Source organism: Myodes glareolus, chromosome 5 (assembly GCF_982192425.1).
Source record: "Myodes glareolus chromosome 5, mMyoGla1.1, whole genome shotgun sequence".
Lineage (NCBI taxonomy): Eukaryota > Metazoa > Chordata > Mammalia > Rodentia > Cricetidae > Myodes > Myodes glareolus.
The window spans coordinates 91,237,356-91,257,940 of record NC_142030.1 but is presented as its reverse complement, the minus strand read 5'-3'; the positions used below and the strand labels follow the sequence as shown (position 1 = coordinate 91,257,940).

The following is a 20,585-nucleotide window of genomic DNA, read 5'->3' as shown; positions in this document are numbered from 1 at the left end:
AGCTGAAGCCCTGTGTCAAGAATCTTGACCTATGGAGGCCCTGATTTACAGAAGTCCCCATGCCTTGGGCTCCGTCTTCTCTCTTAATGATTTTCCCAGGCTCTGATCGGGCGTGGCCTGCTATGAAGCTGAGTTCTGCAGTCCATTCTGAGTGGCCCACACCAAAGGCCTCTCAAAGACTTGGGCCTGAAGCCTTAACTGCAGCAGGAGATCTGCTCTTCTAAGTCCCAATGTGTGGTAGTGACCCAAATTCTCTAAGCCACCAAGCAGTAGCCCAGCACCCTTTTATGCATACATGGGATCTTGCTCCACTTCCTAGTTTAATGGCTTCATGATGGCCAGCCTGCAGGTGGAGACCCATAAGCCATGTTGGGGTGGGTCCTGTCAGTTCCTTCCTCAATCCCGCTGAGACTAACCCCCTTTCCTAAGTGTCAGAAGGCTAGAGCGGCCTATTCTGGAGGCAATGCTGGAAAGGCTACTAAACGCTACTCCTCCCTCTAGCAGAAGAGTCAACCGTGCCCATGGACAAACTCACCCACCGCTACAGTCCTTACCCACCGTTAACACGGGGAGGGTAGCAGTATGCAAAACTGTGGTCATGGCCACAGCTGTGCCTATGAGCCACACCTGTCCTACACGCTGAATTCCCCATCTGTTCTACTGGCTTTTGCAAGAGGGTCGGAGGGAGCATGAGCAATGCCATTCACTTCTCTCCTGAGCCCCAAGCCTTATGCCCTTCTCCCTCTCTCCCGCAAGCCTTGGGTCTTGATGCAGAAGAACCGCTCAAACTACATCATCGTGCTCCACCCAACTCCTTCCTCTGGGGTGTGTGCCTTGTGAAGCAGAAGGGGCTTCTGGCCACTCAGGAGTTAAAATGGCAGCGGGACTGGAGGGGGTTGGCTTGGCAAGCAGACAGGGAGGAGGCGACCAGAGTGGGCTGGGGAGGTTGGGAGCGCGGTGGAGCAGCTAGTGAGGAGGACGAGCGCGAGCAGCCGGGAGGGAGGAGGCGCGGCGGGGGCGCCGGGCGCCGCGGGCCTGCTCTGTTGTCGGCAGACGCGCGGCGCTCCGGGAGCGCCGGCCCTGGCCGCCAGCCTCCGGCCGCGGCGCACAGGATTGGGGACACTGCCATTCCCTTGACGTCCTCGCAGGCTCGGCATCGCGACCACTCCCAGGACAAGTGCAGGTTGGGGAAGGCGCCCTGCAAGCTTCCCGGGCCTGGGTGGCAGCGCGCCGCCGAGGGCGCGAGCAACATCCCCAGCCCAGCCGGGAGGCGAGCGACAGACATAGGACGGCTCCCACGCGGTGAGTGTGCGGTTCAGGGGCGGCCGGGGTCGTGGACGCCGAGGCCTCTGGTTTGGCCTCGAGGATCGCCGCGATCCAGTCCCCGCAGCTCGGACTCTACTGACCGGGTGGGGGAGGGGAGCGCGGCCGCGACCGCGGCGGTCGCCAAGATGCCTGCAGGAGAGCTGGTGACTTGGGAGAAGGCCGGGAGGGGAGAGAGAAGAAGAGCTGGAAAATGCAAAGGAGGTGGCCTCTGCACCGCCTGGACCCGAGCGGCGGGGGTGGGGATCGGGGCCTGAACCTTCTAAGAGAAGCCCCAAACCCTCAAACTGTTGCTGGGTAGCGGGGAGCCATGGAGGTGGCCCTGGGGTTAGAGAGGGCGTGACAGAGGCGGACTCACAGGATGGAAGCGCACCAGAGCCTAGGGGACTTTCTCTTCCTGGGAGCTCGGGTGGTGGCGGTGCGGAAAAGACAGGATGGCCTCGGTTGGGTCTGTTCGAAGTATCTGGCACCGAGAGCCATGCTTCTCCTGGGTGGGAGACTGGGGTCTGACTGCAGTCTAGGATGGGACATTTGAGAGGGGGAGGGGCCAGTCGGGCTTAGCCTGGGCGCTGTGTGGTTTGAAGCAGCTCCGAGACCACCGCATCACGGCAGGCCGGGCTGGTCAGCCACAGGTGGGCCGTCTGTCCTGCTGGCATGACAGGGTTGTGCGGGCGCAGGCTGCCCAGCCAGCCAAGAGCCGCGAGTGGCGGGGTGAGGCAGACTGAAGAGGTGAGGTGAACTGGACCCCGGGAGTGGGCCCTAGTGGGGTGTTACAATGCTCCCGGCTGCCCCTTCTCTTCCTCCCCCACCAAATGAACAGGAAGGAAAATGTCAGCTGGGCTTTGTGCTCTGTTCCTCAGGCTGCCGCAGCTCCCATCTGTTGAAGCCAACGCAGCTTCTAATTGGGCGACTGGCAGGGCTTAGAGGGGGTGGGCTGGGCACAGCGCTGGTTGCCGCTAGTTGCCAGAGATGGACTGGCAGGCCCTCTGCTTGAAGACCCCAGGAGAGGGGGGCAGTGGAGAGAGACCAGGACAGGACAGGACAGCAGGAATGGCCTCTTGCCAGCTTCTTTACCGTTGTCGAGGGGGACCAGAAGCAAAGACCTAGGCGTCTTTACTTATCCAGAAAGATGACTGACTCCATGCCCCCTGTCTCAACATCTCTCTGGCCAGTGTTCCCTTTCCGGGGGAGAAGGCCAGCAACCTCCTGTCCACTGAACAGTCCTCCAAAAGAACAGAGATGGGCAGGACTGAGCACAGGACGTGAAGGCCCCCCTGGCCAATGGGTCTTCTACTTACCAGAGAAAGTCACATGTGGGTGGCTTGACCCACTTTCCTGACCAGGAGATGTTGTGAAGAAGTGGAAGAAAAGGCACAGCTGGAGGTCTGTGTCTCTCAGGCCTTCCTCCTTCCCTGCGCTGCCTGTCTACTGGTGCCTGGGGTCTGGGCTAGAATATTATCTGGAAAGGGTAGAAAGAAAGGACTCTTTGGCATTTCAGGGGTTTTGACACTCCCGTGTTCCAGCACCTAGAAGCCTCCCCAAACCCACATCTCCTGACAGAGCCTCCACATCTGATAGAGCCTGAGGGAGACACCCAATGGCAGAAGGAACTCGGAGATCTAAGCCTCTTGCAACCAAGCTAGGCCAGTCGATGGCTTGCTAACTGCTGGTGCTCCCCCTTCCCTCCCATTCCCCCCCTTACTCTCTGCTCCTCAAGCACCTCTCCGGCTCCCTTTGCCTTCACACCACACCGCTCATCTCTCACCCCGCTCCTCCTCTCCAAGTTTACCTTCCCTCCCTTCCTTCCAGGTCTCTGCCTCCACCTCTGCCTTTCTGTATGAAGCCGCTTAAACCCCAAGCTGGGCACACAGCAGGAGCATATGTACAGTTGCCCCCGATGAATCCCCTTGGTAGAGAGTGCCAGGCTGACAGGTCTGGCACCTGAATGTCCTTGTCCCTGGCGTCCCCTGTATCCTGCCATCCGCTCACTTGCTCCTCCTACTCTGAACTCCCTTCTTTCTTTTATTTGAAGGAAAAGAGAAAACACGCGGCTTTTTAAAAAACTTTTTTACACAACAGCTACTTATTGAATACCTACTATGTGCCTAATACTATTCTAAGAGTGGAGGATGCAAGTAACAGACAAACCTCCGTGTCACAGGCAGAGCTGAACTTGTGTTTGAACGTGACAGTTGGTTAGTTCCATGCCAGTTTCTTTCAAAGGTTTGGTGGAGGGAGAGGAGTATAAAAACCTAGCAAATCAACAACACCATCACAGAACGACCCTGACTATACCAGGTTCATTGCTAAGCACAAATGATGTACCACTTACGTACTTCTAATCTGAAAGGATGCAGCAGTTTACATCATACGATTGTCTGTCTTGGAGGCCAGGGCTGTGTAGAAGGCAGTGGTTTGTACGAGGAGGGAGGCAGTAATGGTTTAGGGAACAGCTGCTCTGCACCAGCCTGTGTGAGGAACGTTACAGAAACCATCAGATTCGGTCCTCCTAAAGAACTGCATCAGAAGCCGGGCGGTGGTGGCACATGCCTTTAATCTCAGCATTTGGGAGGCAAAGACAGGTGGAACTCTGTGAGTTCAAGGTCAGTTTGGCCTACAAAGTGAGTTCTGGGACAGCCAGGGCTGTTACACAGAGAAACCCTGTCTTGAGAAACAAAACAAAACCAACCAAACAAAAAGAGCTGCATCATAGTTCCTGCCTTCTAACTGAGGAGCCTGGGCCTGGATAGAATGGAACACTCAGCCTCACCTCATTTTATGAAGCTCCCACTGCAGTTCAGTTGGCTCTTACGGTGTTTATGACATTTGCTAAATTCTACATTTGCCCTAGCTTTTCAGGAGTGGGTCTTGCCTCTCTACTCAGAGTACAGACTGTATTTGCTGAATGATTGCATGAATAAACCTCCTCACATGATCCAGGGATGCTTTCTATAGGAGTGAGGGCACTGCAGAGGACACAGGGAGGGCAGCGAATCTTCCTGACCTACAAGTGTGACAAGCTGAAGCTACCCTCACTTTCCCTAGGCCTCTGCCTTCATGGGGGCGGGGTAAGAGTGAGGAGGACATTGCCATGTTCCTCTGAGGTCCCTGTTGGAGCTCCATCCACGGTCGGCCTAATGAGTCAGGGTTGCTCCCGTTCTCAGCCTCCTCGGATAAGCCGGATAAGCCTGCACTGTCGCAAAAGCCCAGACACAGACAATGAGGGTAGGTAGCTTGGGTGCAAGGACTGCAGGGGCAGGACAAGGTCAGCCATCAAGGCTGGAAGTGGGACAGGCGATGGGGGCACAAACAGGAAGGAGACATGGTAGAGGATAACTTTAAAGTAAACACCAGGGCGTAGAAAAATAGCCACAGTAAGACCGGTCCTGCGGCAGGAATTTGTGTGACCGGCCCCTAGGAGAGGCCATACCAGAGAGAGGCGTCCTTGTCTTAGACTTCCTGTGTGGCGTAGGTGTCTCTAGGCTATAACGCACAGGCTGAAATTGTGTGGCGTTTGTCTCATTCAGGCTTTACTTGTTCAGACAGATGTCTTCCCCTAATGCACCTACTCTGTGCAGAAACAGATGAATCAGCTATTGTCTCTGCCATTGGGGAGCTCGCATAAAGGGTATAGCGTAGGTGGAGCCCCCCGCCCAAGTTCTATAACAGGCTATAACACTTGTTGCTGGGAGACCCTGGAAAAGTCATATGACCTCTCTGTGTCTGTTTCCTCATCTATAACTGGTTTGATAACAGTACCTACTTCGTAAGAGGCAGGAACACAGGCCAAGGAGCCCAGAACAGTGTCTGAAATATAAGAAATGCTATGGAAATTGTTATTATTATCAAGGAGTCTGCACTGTAGTTCAGGGCTAAAGAGAGGAGGCTACTCACAGCTGCAGACTAGGTTTGCTAAATTTGGGACAAGGCGTTTAAAAGGGCCAACAAGCAGAGGTGGAGAGTCTCGGGACAGGGTGCCGAGGGGGTCCGGGACACAGGAATTGTATATGAAAGGGCACTGTCTTGTGTAGCTATTGTCCCTTCATGAACATCACTAACACCACTTAGTTTTTTGTCCCGGTGCTAGGAGCTGGACTTCTAGTGGGACTGGCTAGCTGCCCAGAACAGCCCCACACCCCTTGGTCTAAAAGAGTGGGCTGCCAAGCAGGGGGCTGGGGCAGCCCTGCTGGGTCTGGTTGTGTGACCTTGGCCTCCCACAGTGCCCAGATTCTGCAGCAGCAAGGTCTTGCACTCTGGCTTCTGGTACTTCCTGGGGACCCGGGAGAAGCCTTGGCCTCGGAGAGCTGCTGCAGGAGGTGAGTTTAACCAGGGCCTGCTTTAGAATTCAGCTTGTCTCTGTGTGTTTCTTCCACCCACATCTTCCCTGCTGTTCGGCGTTTGATGGACTTGAAGCAAGTTCCAACATGAAGAGCAGGCCCAGAGTTCCTGGGGCAGAAATGGTTTCTCAGCTTCCACCTCCCCACCTGTAATGGCACACATTACAGCCCCTAGCATTTGCTGAGCGCTCGTGCCAGGCACGGTGCAAAGTCCTTTACCTGTGTCGTTCAGCTAGACCCCAAACACCCCTACTACCCGGGTGCTACTCTTGTCCCTGAGTTCAAAATGGAACGACTGAGGCTCAGGCTTGCTCAAGGAGACATGGAATGAGCCCCTGCAGCACCCCCAGGATCCAGCAGTTATTGGTCTAGGGGCTACCCTGGAGTTCCATAGCCCACTTGCCTAGCTAGCCTCTTCCACGCCTGCCCTGTTCAAGCCAGTATCGCCTGTCACTCATTCGGGAACTTCTGTGTCTCCCTGACCCCTTCTTCCTTTTCCAACAGGCTGTGCTACCCAATGCCTTTAACCTGTTTTTGTTGTCTGTATCTTATGTACTAGGGATCAAACCTAGGATCTTTTACGTGTTAAACAAGCTCTCTACCAATGAGTCGTGTCTGAAGCCCCCAGGACTGATAGTTTAGCATTAACACTGTTTCTTTCTGCCTTGGCCAGAGTCACCAGGGCCTTGAGAAGTTGACCCTGATTCAGTGCCCATGGACACAGGAAAGGGCCCAACCAAAGCGTGGCTCCCCAGAGGAGGGGCGAAGGGCTACCCACGGTGAAGGTGAAAGGAGACAGGAGGACTATTTAGGCCTGCCAGCGGGCTGCTGTTAACATGGCAGGTTCATGTGTCCTGGGAAGAGCCGGTGTAGCTGGTTCTGTTTACAAGCATCTCTTGAGGCAGCTCCTTCAGAGAAGGCAGGTGGCAGAAGAGGCGATGATTGTGCAACAGCCAGCTTGGGTCCCCCAGGAGAAGTTGGTCTGTCTTATTTGATCCTTCCCGGATGAAGGAAGCAGAGGGAATGATAGGGAGGCAGGGGTAGGTCTGTAAAGCGCTGCACCTGAGCACACAAAGCTAGCCGAGAGCCCGTCTAGCTGGGAAGGCAAAGGGCAAGACGTCCTGAAGGTACAGCTGCTATAAAAGCTGTGCAGGAGGGAGGGGAAAGGAGAGAGATTGCCACTTCACCCTGACGCTCAGGATGGACCAGTCAAGGAGGCAGGATGGACTCCCGCAACCCAGGGGATCTGTGGAATGGCTTCATCTACAGCCCATCTCTGCACAGCCATGCCTGTGCCGTCGTACACAGGGTGGGTGGTGTGCCTCTTCATTAGCTAGTGTTTGTCGAGCCTCGGTGCCTGCCCCAGGGATACAGGCAGCAGGGAATAACAGAGAGCTCTGCCCTTAAGGAGCTTTTATTTTGCTGTCTGGGGATACAGCAAAGTAAACTTAGAAAGCAAATGGCATATTAGTGTTAAGTGCTCCAGAGAAAAAATACAGCAAGGAAAAGAAATAGCAGATGTCTGATGGGAGGGCTGGGGGCTGAGGTTTGTTCAGGTGGCCACCGCGGCTAGCAGACGTGGAAAGGGTACTGCGCAGAAGGAATAACTGGTGTGCTGGCTGGGAGGCAAGATGGGGCCAGGGATGCTGGAAAGATGCTAGGAGGAGCTAGGGGGAGTGTGGTGCATGGTGGGAAAGGCAGAAGCCAAGGCTGGGCACATAACTGGGAGGCCAGGCTGGAATCAGGGTTCTGGCTGAGGACTTGGCTTCTTCTGAGTGTGACGGTGACATTTCAGGACTTGGATTCTTTTAGTTGTTGTTTTGTTTTGTTTTTTGAGACAGGGCTTCTCTATAGCTTTGGAGGCTGTCCTAGAACTTTCTCAGTAGATCAGACTGGCCTTGAACTCACAGAGATCTGCCTGTCTCTGCCTCCCTATTGCTGGGATTAAAGGTGTGCACCACTGCCCGGCAGGATTTGGATTCTTGAAACCCTGGAGTCTGGGGTCATCCATTCCAGCACTCTCTTGCCATTGCAGCTATTCTGGTCCATCAGTGTGTGTGTGCTTGCTTGTGGAATTTGATCTGGGTGGGGCTGTGGCTGTGGGTTTGAGGAGAACATAGTGTAAGCCTTGGTCGCTGCTGGTAAGGAGCTGCTCAGATGGGTTGAGGAGGCAGAACTCATACTCTGAAATAATGAGGGAATAATACCAGACAGTATTTAAAACCAAGTGCTAAACTGTGTGATTTAAACTATAAATGTTATCAGAGCTGTGCACTCTGTGTGGGCGTACACAGGGAACGCTTCCTTGAGAGGTGCGGCAGATTGGGGCCTGGAGAACAAAGTGGGGTTCCACTCTGCAGAGGGGAGGATTCAAGAATCTAAACCTCGAGGGGTGAGAAGGGCGATCAAGCAAGAGGGGAGGGTCAGGGGTCACCTTTGGGGTGGGAGGAAGTCAGCAAGCTCCATGCTAGGGCAGAAAAATAGGGGACATGTTCATCCCACCCCTGGAACGGTCGCTTCCCTGCAGCCTCTTTCTCGCATCCTCTTTAACCCCTCCAGGGAAAAGGGCTATGGTCCTTTAGGAGTCTGTCTCCCAGCGGTTTTGCCTCTTTCCCAGGTTCTCAGAGTCCCTCTGAGTTTCTTCGAATGCCCTTGACCCACCAGGTATCTGTGGCCCATTGCTCTGACATGCCCCTAGGCTCCACTTTCTTATCCAATCAGCAGCTAGACTCTCCTCTTCTTAGCCCCTGAGCTCCTCTATCTGGCAGGTTACTCTGAGACAACTTGGTGGTGCTCCTTTTCCTGGGAGCTGGGGGGTCTTCACTGGAGCAGAAGGTGGCTCACCTCTGCAGCAGAGGGTGAGAAGGCCAAATGGAGGAAGAGAACCCGTTGGGGTAGCTTCACCTACTCAAAATAAGCAAAAACGCACACACACACACCCTTGGACGTCAGCTAAAGAGGAGAAGCCAGGGTCACAGGGATAAAAATGCTACTATTAACTCAATAGCCCACTCTCCTGCTCTGGGCCCTCAAGAGCTAAGAAAGGAGGGCTCATTTTGTACCCCAGGTCCTGTTCCTCAAAACTGTTGGGCTGAGTCTAAGGCTATTGCCCTTACAGCTCACAATCTTGAGCAAGTGGAGTCAGCTGGAGCTGGGTGAGAGCCCCATTTTCTAGCTACTTGCCCTTGGGTACTTTAGCTTTAACCTCTCTGAGCCTCAACTAGGGCTTGCATTAGGTCCGGGTTAATAACACCTGCCTCCCAAGGTTGTTAATAATAATAGCTAACACTTGCGCGTGCTTACAAGGCGCCCGGGGCTGCACACATTTATCTCATTTAATCCACAGAACGCTGGGAAGTCGACATTATTTTCTCCCATTTTGCAGCTGAGGAAACTAAAGCTGAGATGCTTGAAAGTCACTTGCCGGAGGCCACACACAGTCGGCCAGTGACAGAGCCAGAATGCAGCCCCACGGCCCTGTGGCTCCAGAGCTCTGCTTCTCAGCCACCACATGAAGTGATCTGATCTGTGTAGAGCGCCTGCCACAAAGTAGGAGCTCAATAAACGTTAGTTCCTTTTCCCCACGGCCGCTCCTCCAGAGAACAGCTTCCCCCTTCTGCAACGCATCGCCTTTCCAGAGTCCAGTGGAACATGAGAAGCAGATGGGAATGAGTCGCTGCTTTACACCAAGAGAGAGGCGGGACTGAGGACAGGGTGATCCATTAGATTAAAATAAAATCTAAAGACACCAGGCTGTGATTCCTCCCCACCATTCTCTGAGGAGTGGTATTCAGCCTCACTGGGTCTCAGCTCAGGCCCTAGTGGGGCCGTATCTATGGAGATGAGACCAGAGGTCAGGTGGAAGGATAGAGAGGGCAAGAAGGAGGCTGTTTCTCCTGCCGGTGCTAGAAATGACCCCTAGAACTGTCAAGGTGCCCACAGAAAGGTTCCAAGACTGGGCTTTCTGAACTTGGGTGTGGTTTTTTTGAAGGTCAAGGTATGTGGCAGAGAGGCTGGTATCTCAGCTTCATGAGTGCAGAATCAGGGTGCTCCTGCACCTGACTTACACACACACACACACAGAGAGAGAGAGAGAGAGAGAGAAAGAGAGAGAGAGAGAGAGAGAGAGAGAGAGAGAGAGAGAGAGAGAGAGAGCTCCATCTGACCTTATCTGGAAAGTCAACCCAGACAGACGCTGCAGGGTAACTGAACGCCAGGGTGCCTGTGGGCCCTAGGCAAGGAGGTTCTTTAGATTGGTCCTCATTGGTTCCTCCTTAAGTCCCATTTTCAGATGGAACCAGCCTACCAACATTCCCACTGGGCATGCAGATTCCTGGGTTCCAGGTTTCCCCAGAAGGATATCCCAAGAGATGGGAAGAGGAACCCAAGTCTGGGTTACTTTATAACTGAAAGTCATCTGGCTTTGCGGTGCTTTTAGAATCTGATGTCTTGCTTTGTTTCAAGACAAAACTACAATGTGTGGTAGGCAGAGTAAGAGCCATTTTGTATTACCCTAGTCCCCAGAACCTGTGAATATGTTGTTACATAGACAAGAGACAGTAACTGGGGGATGAGAATGGGGGGAGGGGGAAGACCTGGGAGGAGAGGACAGAGGGGAGACTGCAGCCTAGATGTAAAATAAATAAATTTGCTTAAAAAATAAAAAAGACAGTAAGGTTGTAAATAGAATGAAGGGTGCCAACTGACCTTCAGATGTCCTGAGTTACCCTGGTGGGTCCAGTGTAACCACAAGGTCCTGTGTAAATGGGGCAGAAGTCAGTGTTGGAGAGAGTCAGTGTTGAGAAAGACTTGGCCGGTGGTCCCTAGCCTTTGGCCAAGAATGAAGGCTGCTTCTAGAAGCCGGAAAAGCAGTATAAACATTGTCCCCTGGAGCCTCCAGAAAGGAATGAACCTGTCAATACCTTGACTTTAGCCCAGAGAGACCCATTCCAGTCTAACCTCTATGCCTATAATAAATAATTAAGTCCAAGTAAGATGCTAAATTTGTGTTAATTTGTTACTGTAGTAACTACAGGAAAATGAGTAGAAGGCAAATGCGGTGAGGTAGACCACTCCACTCAGCCTCCTGCTGACCTCCCGGGAACCCTGGAGGATCATTTCTTAACCTGTGACCTGAAAGCTAATTTGAAACACACTAGGTTTAAAGCAGCAGCTCCACATCCTCCAGACAGTGAAGTCAAGGCCCAGAGGGAAGGGACTTTGTGGGAGGTCAGGAGGAGTAGGTGAACAAGTTGGGCCTCCACCCCCAGGACTTGCTTTTATCTTGTCAGATCCTGGCTGCTTCCATGAATTCTCTCTTCCAGTCACCAGTGTTTAGTGTGTGTGAGTGTGTGTGTGTGTGTGTGTGTCTGTGTGTATGTGTGTGTGTACTTATCTACAAAGAGTGCTACACTAAGTGCCTGGCAGAGGTAAAGTAAGACTCAGAACGGCACTGCTTGGGTCTGCCCTACCTTTAGACCCTCACTGGGCCCTTAGTTTTCCCCAAAACATAGGTAACCAAACCCAGCTGCTTAGGGCTACAATATTCCTTGCCCTGGGGCTAGTTGCTAGCTGGGCATGATCACAATCACCTCCTCTGCACCCACCCCCACCCCAATCTGTGTAGGATTCATCACCCTAGCAAGCTGCAGGTGAGCAATGCACAGGCCTTGGGACTGGGAAGAGAGGAAAGGAGGCAAAGCAGGCAGCGCCTCAGTAGCACCTTATCGGCCTCTGTCAGGCAGTCAGCCTTCCCAGCTCTCTCCCTAATACACCTGAGCCATTGGCCAGCCCCCAGGGCTGCCAGTTCCTGGTGTCAGTCTCCATGGCAACCCCACATTTGCCGTTCTGGTTTCTAATGACTTATTGGCATGTGTGGTAATTTGCAGAGCTTGGCAGGCAGAGCTTGAGAAGCCAGGAGGAGGAGCTGGAGGCAGTAAGGGGACTTGGCCGTAGAGAGGGGCTCGGAGTGTTGACTGAGGTGCAAGCCTTCCTTCCCTACCCTTTCTAGTCCCTGCAGAGTAATAGTCCAAGTAAGAGAGCTGCCTCAGGCCTAGGCCTCCCCTCTGAAGAGCATCAACTGTCTCCACAGCCCTGCAAAGGAGACAGATGGAAAGGCAGATGTGGACCACAGCTGCTCACCTACCAGGCAGCTTGAGCAGGTGTTCTGCTGTGACAGGTCAGACAAGGCCTGCCTTCCAGCACTCCGTTACCTACTCTGGGCTCTGGAACAAGGGGTCCCTGCTGGAGCCAGGACTCAGTAGGCTTCCTGGGGACAAGAGCAAGGACAGTGTCCACAGTTCCTAGGTCCTTGCTGTTTCCAGGCCTCTGGGACGTTCAGAGAACTGGGGAGTACAGTGCTTAATGAAATGTGGGATACTGTAGGGAGGGGCAAACCGGCCCAGCCATTAAAGAGGGCAAGGCCAACAGGAGCCTGACCTTTCTCTGCTCTGCCTGGGCAAAGCCCCCTGGACAAGGCCATGGGGAGAGGCTGTGGAGCCTCCGCTGCCTTCTTCCTTCACACACTCTGTCTTCCCCTTCATTCCTGACACACCGAAGTCATGGGAGGCGGCTAGTGTGCTGATCCCAGCTTCACCTTTAAAAGTAGCTCCCAATCTAGGTTAGAATCCAGTGGCCACTGCTTACTTGCCACCTCTATGGCCTTAGACAGGCTCTTGACTTTTCTTTAAGCTTCAGTTTGCTTATTTCTAAAATGGGATTGACATCCCCAGCTCACGGGATTGTGAGATAAAATCACCTCGCATTTGTAAAATGCTTGGTGCATGGTTGGCCCCAATAAATATTAGAGAATGTTTTTTAACAGACTTTTAATTATCTACCCAAATAAACAGGAGCCATGCAATCAATAGCTAAGGATGGACGTGGTGGGGTTTTCTTCTTTAAATATTTGAAATGCCTTCATTTACTCAGTAAATGTTTATTGAGCATCTACTACTGAGCACCAGCATCCAGCAGACCCTGAGTTTTTCCTGGTGTGTTGTGGTTAGGAAGGGACCAGCAGACTTGAGCATCTCTCAGAATTCTGGTACCCTGGAAGTTGTCCTTGTGTGACTCTCTGAGAAGGGACTGGTCCCCAGAGAAAGACCAGCCTTGTGGAGGCTCTGAGTGGTGCCAGGAGATAGTGCCAAACTCTGCAGAGTGTTTTCAGAGCTAAGCTGGGAGGAGAAAGGCTTGGGGTTAGGAAACTGATGGGTGTTCACTACTCCTCTGCCTTCAAGAACTTCTGAGGTATTAAGGGACCAGCAAGAACCACCGCAGCCACCAGCTAAAAGAGGAGCAGGAGTACCTGTTCTCTCCTGCTCGGTAGAGCACATGCTCCTTTGTCCAGTGCAGGGACAGAGATAGGACAGCAAGGGGAGCTAGGACACTTGCTTCCTCTCTGCCAGCACCACGTGTCTTTCTGAGCCCTCCTACAGCCGCCTCTGAAAGGCACACTGGGCTCTGGTGTACTATCAGTGACTGGGGCCCCGGGGACTGGCTAGCTAGTGTTCTCACCACTCAGGTTCCCAATGTAGCTCACACCCAGGTGACAATGACTTAGGGGTTCTGGGGATTACTACCTGAACACACCATACTGTCACTCCTAACCTGGCCTGGAAGCCAGACTTCTGCCAGTTCCCCACACCTACTTTTATTTATGAGAAAGTTAAGCTTCATGGAAGGGAAATGACTTGCCTGAGGTCACACCATGTGTTTAGCGCTGTGGGAACTGGGCATCAAGCTCCCAATTCTGTCCTTGTGCTATGTCTGTTACCTACTCTCCAATTTCCTGGTTTTCTTGGTTGTCCTGATCTAGTTCCCAGACGTAAAAGGAGGCCGTTTCTCTAAGTCTCATAGTCACCCTGACTTCCTCATCTCTTTGCCAGGCCCTTACCTCACTAGGTAAAGCCTTTGGCATCCACCCATATTTCCCCTCCCCCCCATACTCAACCTTTCCCTGGCATTGTCCCCTCCATACAACCACCCTCCCCTTCATATGTGCCCTTCTCTTTCCAAGCGTGTCTGTCACGTGGTAAGATCAGTGTCTCTATGGACAGTACATCCTTCCTCGGGCCCAGCAGCCTTTCAGTGGCTCCTCCTCATCAGATCTTGCTCTAGAGTTAGCCATCACGTGCCAGTCACCTAGAGGGTCACACTGCCCTCTGATGGCCACCTTCTGGTCTCCCAACCTGCTTAGCCAAGAACCCCCACAGCACCATTCCTGAACTTTGAGATCTTTGGTCCCTTGGATCCTTATCTTTCCCTCCTCCGATTCCAGACAGATTCCATGGTCCATGTTAAGGATCCTCCTGCCAATATCCAAAGCTGTCTAGACTCTCAGTCTTTTTATTGCTCCAAAGCCACAAGTCTAGATTAATTGCTCTAGCTTTTGGCTGAGGTCAACCTTCCATACATACAGCTGTACGTGTGTGTGTGTGTGTGTGTGTGTGTGTGTGTGTGTGTGCATATGGGGACTTGCACATACACACACACACACACACACCAAAGGCAGATGGGCACATCTACAAGCTCACCATCATCAATCCGACTTGTTCTTCAAAAGTGCCTGGTATTCCTATCACATCCCCCTGACTCTCCCTTCTAACTCTCCGATGACTATTTCACACCCTCCTCCCCAAACCTCCGCCTCCATCAGTGATCTCAGCCGAGGACCTCACCTCCCACCATACAGAGAAATAGCTGTCTTCAGGCAGAACTTCCCAACGTGTCCCTACCAAACCCTCAGGCACACTGGCTGCCTCTCATCCTCCACTCCTCCCGTTGTTTCAGCCCAGGCCACAAGGGCCACCGCTGACCAGTGCTCCCCATGGGTTCTAGAGCCTACCCTCAACCCTCCAGTAGTTTTTCCTGGCTTCAGAAAAACAAACCAACAACACAATCCTTCCTCAAGCCCAGTTGCGGCCCACACCCTTCATCCTCTCAAGCCAAGTGTCTTGAGAGATTTGGCTCCACTAGTGTGCTCTACTTCACACCGCCCACACCTTCCTCAGCCCCACTCGGGTACGGTTTCCTCCTCCAGCCCTGGGAAGCAGCTCTCCACTCTGCTCAAGCCCGGGAACAAGCTCCATTTGTAGATGCATTTCCCCTCACTTTTGGCACTCCCCCTTCTCTGGGCTTCTCCGACCCCATATAGTCCCAGCTTTTTTGGATACTCCAAAGTCTTCTTTTTTTTTTTTTTTTTTTGCTGACTCATCCTCCTCCCCTCCATCTTTAAATGTTAGCAGTCCTTGGAGGCTGTCCCTGGTGGTGGTACTGTTTTCTCACCAGGGATCCTGTCTCCAGGTCACGACTTCACAAGAATGCTTCCCTTATCATCTGCATGCAGGTGACCTCCAGATCTCTAATCTGTGTCTTTTCAGTTTAGTGCTGTGTCCTCGTAGCTACCTGCTGAGGTGAATAAGATGGATATGCCAGGAAACGTTAAATTTGGCATATCTAAGCAGAGTCATAATTTTTCCTAATTCTCCATGCCCTTTCCACCCCTGCCTCCACCGTGTGGCCCGATTTTGTGAATGTTACCAAATCATGCTTGTTCTACAAGCCATAGACAAGGACTCATTAGCCATTCTTCCTTCACCACCTCAAGCCCAGTGTGGCACCAGGTCCCATCTCCCTATAGAGGAAGACCTTCTGAGGAAAGCTCAAATGAGGACTGGGTAGGGTAACTGTATACCTGTAACACTAGTACTCCAGAGATAGAAACAGGAAGAACATGAGTTTGAGGAAGGCCTGGGCTACATAGTGAGATTTTGTCTCAAAAAGGCGGAGGGGGGAAGGGGGAGGGGAGCCAAAAAAATTATTACAAATTATTAAGGAGTGAATTCATTAAGAAAAGAATTTTAAGCACTGAAAGCAAAAAGCAGAAGAAGAGGTTGGAGAGTTGGCTCAGCAGTTAAGAGCACTGGTTGCTCTTGCAGAGGGCTCAGGTTCAAGTCCTTACACCCACATGGTCATTCATAACTGTCTGTTATGTCCCTTGTTATGTCCAAGGGAACTTGATTCCCCCTTCTGACCTCCACAGGCACTAGGCACACGTGTGGTGTACATACATAAATGCAAGCAAAGCATAATACACATAAAAATAATAATAATGAATCAATCTTTAAAAGATGCTTAAGCTGAAGGAAAGTCTGATTCTGGGGGGCTGGAGAGATGGCTCAGTGGTTAAGAGCACTGCCTGCTCTTCCAAAGGACCCGAGTTTGAGTCCCAGCAACCACATGGTGGCTCACTACCATCTGTAATGAGGTCTGGTGCCCTCTTCTGGTCTTCAGGCATACACACAGACAGAATATTGTATCCATAATAAATAAGTAAATATTTTAAAAAAAGAAAGTCTGATTCTGAGTATGGCATTGGTAGACCAGATGCCCACACCTTGTCAGTGGCCTCTGGGTGTCCCTCCTCTTTTCTCCCCCATCCCTTCCACTAGCTGCAGACCCAGCCCAGGTTCAAAGGACAGCCAAAGTCTCTAGTGCAAGCCCCCCCAACACCGGTGGTTCTTTCAGTAGTAGTACCCTTTCACACCTAACATTTGACGCTGTCGTTGCAAACTACAGGACCTTCACAAGCATTATGACGTTCAACTGCATTGTCCTTGGTGTCACCTGTGAGAAAGCTGGCGCATGTGTGATGTTTTCCTGCTGCACAATGGAGGAAGCCACAGAGCAGGGGTTCAGTGGGTCACCTGCAGACACACAGCATAAGGAATAAGAGAGTTAACTTAGGTCTGGTGCTTGGGCCGTCACTCCAATGCTTCCCCTGATGCTACATGCATGGCTATGCCTGTGGGGAGGGGAGACTGTTGCATACTCGGGATGATCACAAGGGATGGAGGAGTCACACAAAACCAGACCCTTATCAAGTGGAGGACAGGACCTGGGGTGCAACCTTCAGCTGAGGAGAGCCATCTGGGCCTCTCACTTTTTGCAGAGCTCCTCCTTTACTCCACGCTAGGGACAGAATGCCCCACCCAGAAGCAGAAGTACCCAGAGAACCATAGTGAAGAAGGCAGACCCGGCAGCTGGTGGAAGACAGTGGCTCCTCATACCATCTCCTGAGGAACAAGAGCCATGCACTCCCTCGCATGGCTTCTGCCAGCCTCTCCTCAGCCCTTCACTGCTTTCCATATGCTCTAGTAGAACCAGCTGCCCTGGTTCCGCAGCCACCCCTTGCTGCTCCATACCTCTGACCCTGGGGACCTTCACAGCCTCCTCTCCTGGATGGCTCCACTTCACATCAGCACGCACAGCGCTTTCCAGGAAATTCCTCCCACATACTGTGCGCACTCTGCAGAGTCTATGAAATGCCCTTCTCCACTGGTCTTTCTCTTCTGTTGGGTTGGACGCTCCTCAAAAACAGCCTGAGTTATCCACAGGGGTACTCCCCTGCTGGCATGCCGTGGTAGCAATAAAATAACACATATTGAACACTTGTTTGGGGCGGAATGCACTGAATTTTAGAACAGCTTTTTATTTTAAACCAAGTGTAGATTCACTGGAGGTACAAAGAAATGGGCAGGGAAGTCCTAAGGAGCCTTCATCCAGCCTTCCCTAGGGTTAATATCCTGCCTAACTACACTGTAATGTTAAAACCGCCAGTGTGGAGACGCACGCCTTTAACCTCAGCACTTGAGAGACAGGCAGATCTCTGAGTTCAAGGCTAGTATGATCTGCAAAGTGAGCTCTATTACAGCCAGGGCTACATAGTGAGACCCCGTCTTGGGGGCAGAGGGGGAAAAGGAAGGAAAGAATGAAGGGAGGAAAGGAGAGAAGGAGGAAGAAAAGAAGGGAGGCAGGGAGAGGAGGGAGAGCAGGAGGAAGAAAAGGAAGGAAGGAAGGAAGGAAGGAAGGAAGGAAGGAAGGAAGGAAGGAAGAAAGGAAGGCAGGCAGATAACTGACCCATAGCCCTTACACACATTTCATATTCGTGTGTGTGTGTGTGTGTATTCATGTGTGTGTGTATGCGTGTGTGTGTGTGTGTATGTGTAGCTTTGTGTAAGTACAACCAAAATCAAGATACTAAACAGAAACTAGGCATGGTGAACATGTCTGTAATCCCAACAGTTAGATGGTTGAGGCAGGAAGAATGAAGGTTTAAAGCTAGCCTGGGCTACATAAAGAATTCCAGACTAGCCTGAGCTACATAATGAGACACTATCTCAAGTTACTAAATAGTGTAAGGTAATTAACCAGAGTCACAGGAGTCTGCTCTGCTGCCCCTTTATGACAGTGCATACCCACCAATCTGTTCTGTCACTCCGGTCATATGATATCCAGATGTTCTGTTCTCTGGCACTACAGTTATAGAATGTCCAGATGTTCCATACGATGAATCTTACAGGCTGTAATCTTTCACTGTTAAGTTTGATTTTTCTCCTGCTCTTAGTGCCATCAAGTCGTGGTCCACATCAATCGTCCGTTGCTGAGTAGTATTCCGAGATAGGGATGGGCACACTACAGTTTGTTGAACCATTCAGCCACTCACTAGGAGATAATTGTCTCACTCTGTTTTACAAGTGAGGAAACTAACTCGTCTGGGGTCCCATGACTAGCTAGCAGCATTTAATAAATGTTAAATGAGAGGAAACTAATAGATGTTTATTGTGCTGAGCTCTGCTGCGTGAGGGTGCTGTATGCTCTTACCCTAGCATCCAGAAAGTTGTTCTGCACATAGTAGGATCTCAGTAGATGCTTGCCAGTAGGCTGCACCTGTGTTTGTGTGGGCGGGAACCATGTCCAGCTTGTCCTGAGTGCCACCATTCGCAGGACAAGACTTGGTCTGCTCAGTATCGTGCCTGATATCTGCACTTCCTTTTTTTGCTTGGAATGTGAGGAAAGGGAAATTGGAGCAGTAAATATTGATTGCAGACAGGTCTGCCATTTTATCACCTAAGATGCCCAAGGCTATCGGCTGTCTTGTAATTTCCATATTTGCATGGTAGTCTGTATCTCATTTGCAGGCTGCTTGGTTAATCAAAATGCTGATCAACCTCTGTGGACCCTGCTTCTTGCCACCATTGCCTTTCCAGGCTGGGCAGGAGCAGCCTATTAAAACTGCCTGTTGGGTCCTGAACATGCCCACCCTATGCTGCAAAGTCTGCCTGGGTGATTTTGCTCATGGAAGGGGTGACAAGTCATGACCGCTCAGCAGGACCTCAGGAGGTTTAACTAGGAAGATTTGTGGAGCTCTTAGTCCCCAACCTGAAGTTTGGAGCACTAGATGAGATAAAGGAACCACAAGCTGGACCAGACTTGTCCTGGGCACAATGACCAGAGATGTCTTGTTGAGCACCTCCTGCCATCCTCTCTGTAGAGGTAGGGTAATAAGAACTGTGGTGGTTTGAAAGAAAATGGCTCCCACAGGGAGTGGCATTATTGGGAGGTGTGGCTTTGTTGGAGGAAGCGTGTCACCATGGAGGTAGGCTTTGAGGGCTTGTATATGCTCAAGCTTAGCTCAGTGAGATACTCAGTCTACTTCCTTTTGCCTTCTGATCACTATGTAGCTAGAACCATGTCTGCCTGCAAGTTGCCGTGCTCCTCGCCATGACAATAATGGACTGGACCTCTGAACTGTGAGCCACCACAATTAAATGTTTTCTTTATTTTTTTAATATTTTTATGGTTTATTTAACTTTATTTTGTATGCATTGGTGTGAAGGTGCCAGATCCCCTGCAACTGGATCTTCAGACAGCTGTGAGCTGCCATGTGGGTGCTGGGAATTGAACCTGGGTCCTCTGGAAGAGCAGTCAGTGCTCTTAACCACTGAGCCATCTCTCCAGTCCCCAAATGTTTTCTTTATAAAAACTGTCATGGTCATGGTGTTTCTTCACAACAATATAAACCCTAACTAAGACAAGAACCAACCCCTACCCATAGGAACACACTAACAATACACTGGGTCCCCACTACAGAGAACATGTGGAAATATGCACATGGCCTTGAAGAGAACCTGAGGTTTGAGCCAACTGAGGCCTCACCAAGGACCACAGGTACAACTGGTCTACCTCAAGGAAGAACTCCCCCTTGAAGTGGTTCTGCATAATCAGACCCACCTTGTCAGACACGCTCCAGCACCGACAGTTATATGTGGAGTCCGTGTTGACCCTTTTCCTGGAGGGGGCTCCTGTCTGGGTGGGTTCATGCTGGGCATTAGAGAGCAGGTCCCAGACTTCTCAGCAATGGTTCCCCATAGACACACAAACTCCCCAGGGGCGGGGAGGGGTTAGGAAAGCAGATACAGTCTACTGAGAGTAAATGAGAGTTCATAGTAACTGTGCCCTCAGCCCCTGGAACATATGAGCACTCTATTGTCGGAAGCACAGAAGAGACGGTATACTGGCTTCAGTAGGGACTCCCAAAGGGTGGTGTGTTTGAAGTGTATCTCCAGAGTGGTTCTGTTGGGAGGTTTAGGTCACTGGGGACATGTCCCTGAAAGGGATTGTAGGAGCCATGTCTTCCTCTTCTCCCATCCCTGGCAAGGGGTGAACTGTTTGCTTTGCCACATGTTCCACACCGTGACAGGCTTCCTTCCCAACGGCCCAAAGCAGTAGAACCAATTAATCAAGATTGAAGCCTCCCAAAGTGAGTTCAATGAACCTTTGCACTTTGTAAGTTGATGTATCCCGTGTATTTTGTTACATTAGTGGAAAGTCAACTAAAACAGAGGGGTAACATATCTGATTTAGGATTGATTCTAGAACACAAGTAGAAGGTTGGTGCTTGAGGGAACCAATGGGAAAGAAAACTTGGTGCCAAAGATGGTCACTGGTCTAACTTTGGTGGTACAGAGTTTACAGGAAGGTGTAAGGAGAGCCTACAAAGAGAAGGATGCAGATGGGCAGAGTTTGGGCCCAGTAAGAGAGTCCAAGCATGCATGAAACTAGGAGTCAGGAGTCAGGGTTTTC

At 51.5% G+C, this 20,585-nt stretch overlaps 1 protein-coding gene across 1 annotated transcript in view; it reads left to right on the top strand.

The window, feature by feature from the left end:
* Window positions 1-998: 998 nt before the first annotated feature.
* The window catches only part of Lrrn2 (leucine rich repeat neuronal 2), a 60,623-nt gene continuing 41,036 nt past the window's right edge, over window positions 999-20,585 (top strand). The window contains exon 1 of the mRNA XM_087906524.1: window positions 999-1,302. The gene's annotated coding sequence lies outside the window, so the exon portion shown is untranslated. The remainder of the gene's footprint in view (window positions 1,303-20,585) is intronic.